This window comes from Myotis brandtii, unplaced genomic scaffold, assembly GCF_000412655.1.
Source record: "Myotis brandtii unplaced genomic scaffold, ASM41265v1 scaffold2148, whole genome shotgun sequence".
In the NCBI taxonomy this organism is placed as follows: Eukaryota; Metazoa; Chordata; class Mammalia; order Chiroptera; family Vespertilionidae; genus Myotis; species Myotis brandtii.
The window spans coordinates 33163-40485 of record NW_005358033.1 but is presented as its reverse complement, the minus strand read 5'-3'; positions in this window follow the sequence as shown (position 1 = coordinate 40485).

Here is a 7323-nt window from a genome sequence, read left to right as displayed (position 1 = left end):
GCCCTCCAATGGTCTGAGGGACAGTGAACTGGCCCCCTGTTTAAAAAGTTTGAGGACCCCTGATATATATTTTTATTGATTTTAGAAAGGGAAAGGGAGAGAGAGATAGAAACATAATGATGAGAAACATTGATCAGCTGCCTCCTGCACAGCCCACACTGGGAACTGAGCCCCCAACCCAGGCATGTGCCCTGAATGGGAATCGAACTGTGACCTCCTGGTTCATAGGTCGATGCTCAACCACTGAGCCACACCAGCCAGGCTACAAGAACATCTTATCAGACCCATTAGGCACACTAAAGTGTAAATGAGGGGAATCACAACATATATTTTTGCATTTTTATAGAGATCAGACTGGAAGCTAATCCATTAGGAGGCATTCACTTCCCCTCCCCCCGGGAAATGTCTCAGAAACACCTGTTAGTTACTTCCCTTCTAAGTGGGGCTTATCCCACCCTTTACCACGGCAACTACTTCAGAAAAACTTATTTAAATAGATTAGAAAAATGATACAAATTTTAAATGTTCTTTATGATAAAAAATTTTTAGTTTTTAAGTATAAATCCCTCATTTTATCCCTCTAGGATGGTACATGCTTCTTGCAACTCAGAAGCCATGCCACCACACCAAGAATTCTTTTACAATTTTAACCACTCATATCGAGACTCTACTATGTTCCAGAGATGTTCTAAGTGAATTGCTTGATGACAATTTTAGGAAGTAGATATTGCTCCCTCCATTCATAAAGATGACTACGAATGAGAGTAGTTATGGATCTCAAGCAAAATCACAGAGTTATTATGTGAGAGACAGGATTGCAGCCCATCCTCTTAAACACTACCCTGGAAAATCTTTCTAAACTGAACGAGACAAGAACTTTTATGTCAGTCTGGGTTTTGGGATGCAAGCAACAGATACTGATTCTGACTTATTTCAGAAAAAAAGAAAAAGGTAATGGGGAACTCATAGGAAGTGGAGTGCTGGAAATCCGGGCTCAGAGGCTCTGTGATCACAAGCACTTCCAAAGCTGCACTTCAAATGTATCCAGGGAGGGCGGCCCTGTACCTAAACTGTGGACACAAATGGCCCCAGCCACTGGGCATGGTTGCTGGCACTGCTGGTCTGCTGCTCTGAGAACTTGACCTCACAGCAATGGCCTCCATTGCCAGAAGAGCTTCCTCTGGATTCTTGCATCCTTGCATTTCTAGTCCCCTAGGGACCGGAATAGGTGAATTGATTGGTGGAGCTCAGGTCACATGTCCACACCCTAGCTGCATGGGGAACTGGGAAAGTGAGTTTGGGGTACTTTCAGCTTCTGTGATGACAGACTTCTGTACCTCCCACCACAACTTATCTATAGATCTATATATCTAAAAGCCTAAGTGACCATTATGACCATTATGACTGGAAGGACCAGAACGACCGGTAGACCAATCTATGATGTGCACTGACCACCAGGGGGCAGACGCTCAATGCAGAAACTGCCCCCTGGTGGTCAGTGTGCTCCCACAGCAGGTGCAGTGGGGCCAGGGTAAGCGGAGGCGCAGCCCCCGGCCCTGGCTTGGGCTCCTCCCCGGCCGCCTGCCAGTTCAGCACTGCTACATCCCTCAGGGGATGTCGGACTGCCGCTTTTGGCCTGATCCCCACAGGCCAAAACTGGCAGTCCGACATCCCTTGAGGGGTCCCGGATTGCGAGAGGGCACAGGCCAGGCTGAGGGACCCCACCTGTGCACAAATCCATGCACCGGGCCTCTAGTAGGGAAATAATTGCCCATTGGGAATGGGGTATAGATGCTTGGCAGCCAGAGGGAATAACAGATGCCTGCTACACCTGAGAACTAAAGTGGGGGGCATCTCTTGCACCACACAATGGACTCCTTTGTCCGTATGAGTGTAAGGTTCTCCTTATCTCCCCCGTCCTATGATTCTAAGCCTAGGTCATCCGTACATATAGCAGGGCTTTATGTTTCACCAGAGTGTTCTGCAGACAATGAATGGTGTCAGCAGAGATCCTGAGTCATGCATGACTATTATTTAAAGAGAAAACAGAAGAGAAATTTAAATACTCTTGAAAGATTGGTGCTGGTGAATCAATGCTCTGTGGATTGAAGCTAGAGAACATTGTGTCCAGATTAACTGCCTTTTGGGTGAAAAAATAAAAAAAAAGAGCTTCTGTAAACTTGTAATTACCCTTCTGGTGTGCTCATGGTAAATGCCAACAGTACGGACGTCAGCTTCCAGCTTGGGCCAATTTTTTTACCAGATCCATTTTATTTTGACCAGAACTCATCTCCCAGAGGTCCTCCCCTATAAAAGGGAAAGAAGAGAAAGATCTCTATTAGAGGAAAAAGAATAATTCTTGCCTGTCATGGACATCTGTTGTATTTCTCTGCTCGGCCTTCATTCTTTCCTCTTTCATTAACAGTACCGATTAGTCCTTCAGGAATGACCCTACCCTCCTTGTTCTAGGAATGTTCATATGACCCATGAACACCTGTATACAGTGATTGCTTCAGGGAAGGGCATGTGCTACAGAACATCCCAACGGAACGTTCCAGGTCTTTCTTGGAACTACTGGAAAAGAGAAATTCTGTCTTCTGGAATTACTGAGCTGGTAGGTTATACCTGAATCTTTAGATAGATGGACATCTTGCCACTATGGGGGAGCCTATCTGAGAATACAGCCAACAGAGAAACTCAAATAGATATTTAAAGGAAGATTGGATACTTACAACATCACTTTAAAACCTAGATTGAGCCAAGCTCAAAACCAGTAACCTTGGGCTTTCCGATGACCTAAGCTTGTAAATTTCTTCCTTCCATTAAGCCAGTATGAGTTGGGTCTCTATCACATGCAGCCAAAGAATCCTAACCAATTCACTGACTTTGTTTACTAATTTATGAAGTTCTGGGCTGCCTTGGTTCAGTAACAACCCCAAAAACTAGTTGTCTTGAATGTTGTAAAATAGGCTTATAGTTTGGGTAAAGCATTGATTTCAATCCTCTGACCCCACTCCTCCTCAACATTTAGAGTCTAGGATTGTATGAATAAAGACAAATGAGAATCACTTGTTAAAATACATTAGCTGCTTTCTCAGAAAAAAAGATAATGATGGGATTGCCATTTAGCACAACAGAAAACATTACCCAAATTGGGTTAGTAGCTATTTTAAGTTCCATTTAACCTCTCGTGGTAATGCTTTTCATAAGTACTTTGTAATTTCTAAGTTTGCGAGGCTTAAATAATTATGTAATTACTTTGCAACGACCACAGAGCTCCATTTGGATTTGGTAGCTACTTTAAGCCATGTGAAGTTTTTCATTATAAATTATATTATGTTTAGTACATAATTTATAGTTTGTATGAAAAGAATAACCATATCATGCAACTATTCTGTAATAATGTAGCAATTACTCCCATATTGTGGTAACTGCCAGTGGACTAGCTATTTCTTTTTGTAATTACAGAAATGATAACATCAAATCCAACAATTTCCTGGTGATAACATTTATAACTATAAGTTCCACTATAATTCAGTTGCTTCTTCTTGGCCATTTTAGCTGAGCAAGAAAATAAATGGAGTTGAATCTTTTTCTGCCACTTTACTATTAGATGATATTTAGCAAGTATATACTAGAGGAATTGAAGCTTGGAAATAGATCATGTGTAACGAGATCAAAGTATATTATTTGCCTCCATTTATACTTTGACTACAAATAGGCCTTGATCAGCTATAACAGTTCAAGATCAAGGAATCATGCAGAAAAGTTATATTTTATTGTAACATAAACCCAGTTGACAAACTCCCCTGAAAGATGTGGTGTGAGAGATAGGCTTCCGTATGGCCTGGAAGAAAAGTGAAAGGCACAGGATATGGAGTTAGAAACCTGAGTTTAAGTCTAAGTTTGCTGCTTCCTAGCTAGGTGATTTTACCAACTGTATAATCGCTCTGAGTTTGTTTCCCTTTTCCATAGATTTGGCCAATTCATACTTACCTCATAGGTTTGTTGCAAAACCAAATGTTATAATACATTTGGAAGGGTTGTGTCAAATGCTAAATAAATATGAGATACTCTTAAAGAAGAAAGCCCTTTGTTCTCATTCAATTCTCTTAGTTGGAAGTAAAATACTCTTCTTTCACACAAACTTTTATAATGAAAAATAAAGAAAAAATAGAGAGTGCCTACTATGTGCAAGATACTACATGAATGCAAAGAATTTCTCCTGGCATCATTTTCCTTTTCATAGAATCTGGAATTTTCCCAAGGATTTCTATATATTCCTTTTCTCCCAAAAGATGTAATGCTTGAGAGCTTTTGAATTTTACTTTATTAGTGAGAAGTATAAATTTTCTTAGGCAATCAGAAAAAAAATGTAAAAACAAAAAGATTATTTCTTCACCAAAGGGTTTGGTTATGAGATACAATGCAACTCCCCAGTCAGCTTCCAAAAATATAAATACCAAAGTCTTAGCTGAAGGATATTATTGTAATATTTTAAGGGTTGCTGGAGTTAAGTATTAGGGAATTATTTTTTAAAGGTAGCCAGCTATTTCATCCTAGATAGATAGTTTCAGTTAATTAATATTCTTCCAATCCCTAGATAGTAACTCCACTACTTGTTAAGTTTAATTGGTTTAATATAAAGTGTAATGTGCACATACTTTTGTCTTGGAGTTAAAAGAGTCCAGTATAGTTATTCTAGCTAGAAAGACAGATTTTAAAAGGATATAAAAGGCTCCTCTGGAGCTTTGAACTTTTGTTACATGTAAATGTATGTATAGATATCATGAGCATTCATAATTGTAGCAGTGGTTTTTGTGGGTTTTTTAGAGACAAATAAGGGATAAAGAATCAAGTCATCTTCCCTTAAGGATTAAAGAATAGAGCAACATCTTTCCAAGTTGAGTTCTTTCCCTCCCAGCCAGAGGTTCTGGTAACTTTGGGTGTGACTGGGCCAGGAATGTCTTTTTGTTTGTGCTAAGCATTGAATAGGTGTGCACTGTCCCATTGAAGAGGTAATGCCTGGTGTGATATCCTAACTTCCTGATGACTCAGTCAAGTTTTTATTTTTTCTTGTCAATTACATTCCTGTATTATTTTTTCAAAGCTGCCGTAACAAAGACCACAGACTGAGTAGCTTACACAACAGAAATGTATTGTCTCACAGTTGTGAAGGCTAGAAGTCTGAAATCAAGGTCTTGACAGGGTTTACCTCTCATCTCCCTGTAATACCCTTTCCTAATTGAGATTGCTCAGTGCTGGAGTCAAAGTATCCATGACTAGAAATAAAAGCATCGCCTTATGGTTTGAGCTCCCATGAAGGTTTTCCAACTGTTTTTTAACTCCTACAGGTGCAACTATAATTATCTAATGGTCAGTGTTACTGCTAGTATTTAATAGATATCAGTTTATTCTCTCTAGGCAGATAAAGACAATGTCAGAAGTACACAAATTTGTAAACAAAGATTATCTAATGGTCAGTGTTACTGCTAGTATTTAATAGGTATCAGTTTATTCTCTCTAGGCAGATAAGACAATGTCAGAAGTACACAAATTTGTAAACAAAACCATACCATATCCCAAAGCTACTCACTGCCTCTCAAAAGTTGGAATTATTGCTACACTAGAGGCCCAGTGTACGAAATTCATGCATGGTAGGGGGTCCCTCAGCCCAGCCTGCACCCTCTCACAATCCGGGACCACTAGCTCCTAACCGCTCGCCTGCCTGCCTGCCTCATCACCCCTAACCACTCGTCTGCCTGCCTCATTGCCCCTAACCACCTCTGCCTCAGCCCCACCACCGCGGCTTTATCTGGAAGGATGTCCAGAATGATGTCCAGAAGGTCGTTCGGCTGTCTGGTCTAATTAGCATATTACGCTTTTATTATTATAGATTATTGATTAAAAGTACCAGTTCACAAACTCAAGTATGCAGGAAATAAAATTTTATCGTTTTCTATTCTGAACCTAAATTCTGCCAGGGTGGCAGAAATTTCAACCAATACAGGGTTTCTCCTGATTTTCCCCAAGTTACACCCAAGTAAGGCTCTTTAGTATGAGAGATGGTCCTTGCAATCCTCACCATCATCTGTCCCCGCAGACAGCCACTGCATTGTCCTTACCCCATCTGGTCTCCCAGGCTATGGCAGCTCTCTCTGTGTACACGATGCTGCTCCTGGGATCTTGGTAGGCACTCTGATGCTTCTTTATGTTGGAACGTGGATACCGAGGGTGCTGGCCATTTCTTCTCTGGGTTCTGGCTGTCCATCTCTGGCCTCTCCCAGGAAATAGGCTCAAACCCCTCTCCTTCTGGATTCCTTACATCTCTTTGCAGATTTTTACCACCACTTCAGGGCTTGGTAGCAAGACACAGTACAATATCTACACTTCATTGTTTCTTGTTTTTTTAAAAAATATATATTTTTATTGATTTCAGAGAGGAAGGGAGAGGGAGAGAGGATTAGAAACATCAATGAGAGAGTATCATTGATCGGCTGCCTCCTGCATGCCCCACACTAGGGATTGACCCTGCAACCCAGGCATGTGCCCTGACTGGGAATTGAACTGTGACCTCCTGGTTCATAGGTCGATGCTCAACCATTGAGCCATGCCAGCCGGACTCATTGTTTCTTCTTCATTGCTCTTCTCTCTTGCAAACTCAAACACCTGTGTAGGTGTACAAGAGTGTGTGCACACATGTGTGTAAACTTCACTCTTTATGCTTTCTTCCAAAACATCTATGTAGTAACTTATTTCAGTTTCTCTAAAAGCCTAAGTAATTGAAAGATAAAAGCCAGAAAAAGACTCCTTTGTCATATCGATTCTCTGAGGCAAAAAAAATAGAAGAGCCTATTTTTTTTGTTTGTTTGTTTTTGTTTTTGTAATCTTCACCCAAGGATATTTTCCCATTGATTTTTAGAGAAAGTGGAAGAGAGAGGGAAAGACAGAGAGAAATATCAATGTGAAAGAAACACATCGATTGGTTGCCTCCTGCACACACCCTGACTAGGGCCCAGACCAGAGAGGAGCCTGCAACCAAGGTACATGCCCCTGACAGAATGGAACCCAGGACCCTTCAGTCTGCAGGCTGATGCTCTATCTACTGAGCCAAGCCGGCTAGGGCAAGCCTGACTGTTTTTATGTGGAGGAAGACAAAGGGGAAAATAAAATGCTAGAAAAAGCTAATATTTAAAATATATTACGTCATTATATGTATTATCTTGATTTTTTGGTCCCCCTTTATGTGATTTCTTCCCAGCTCTATGACTCACTAATAATGGTGGAAAAGTTACTTAACTTGTTTGCACCTCAGTTTCTGCA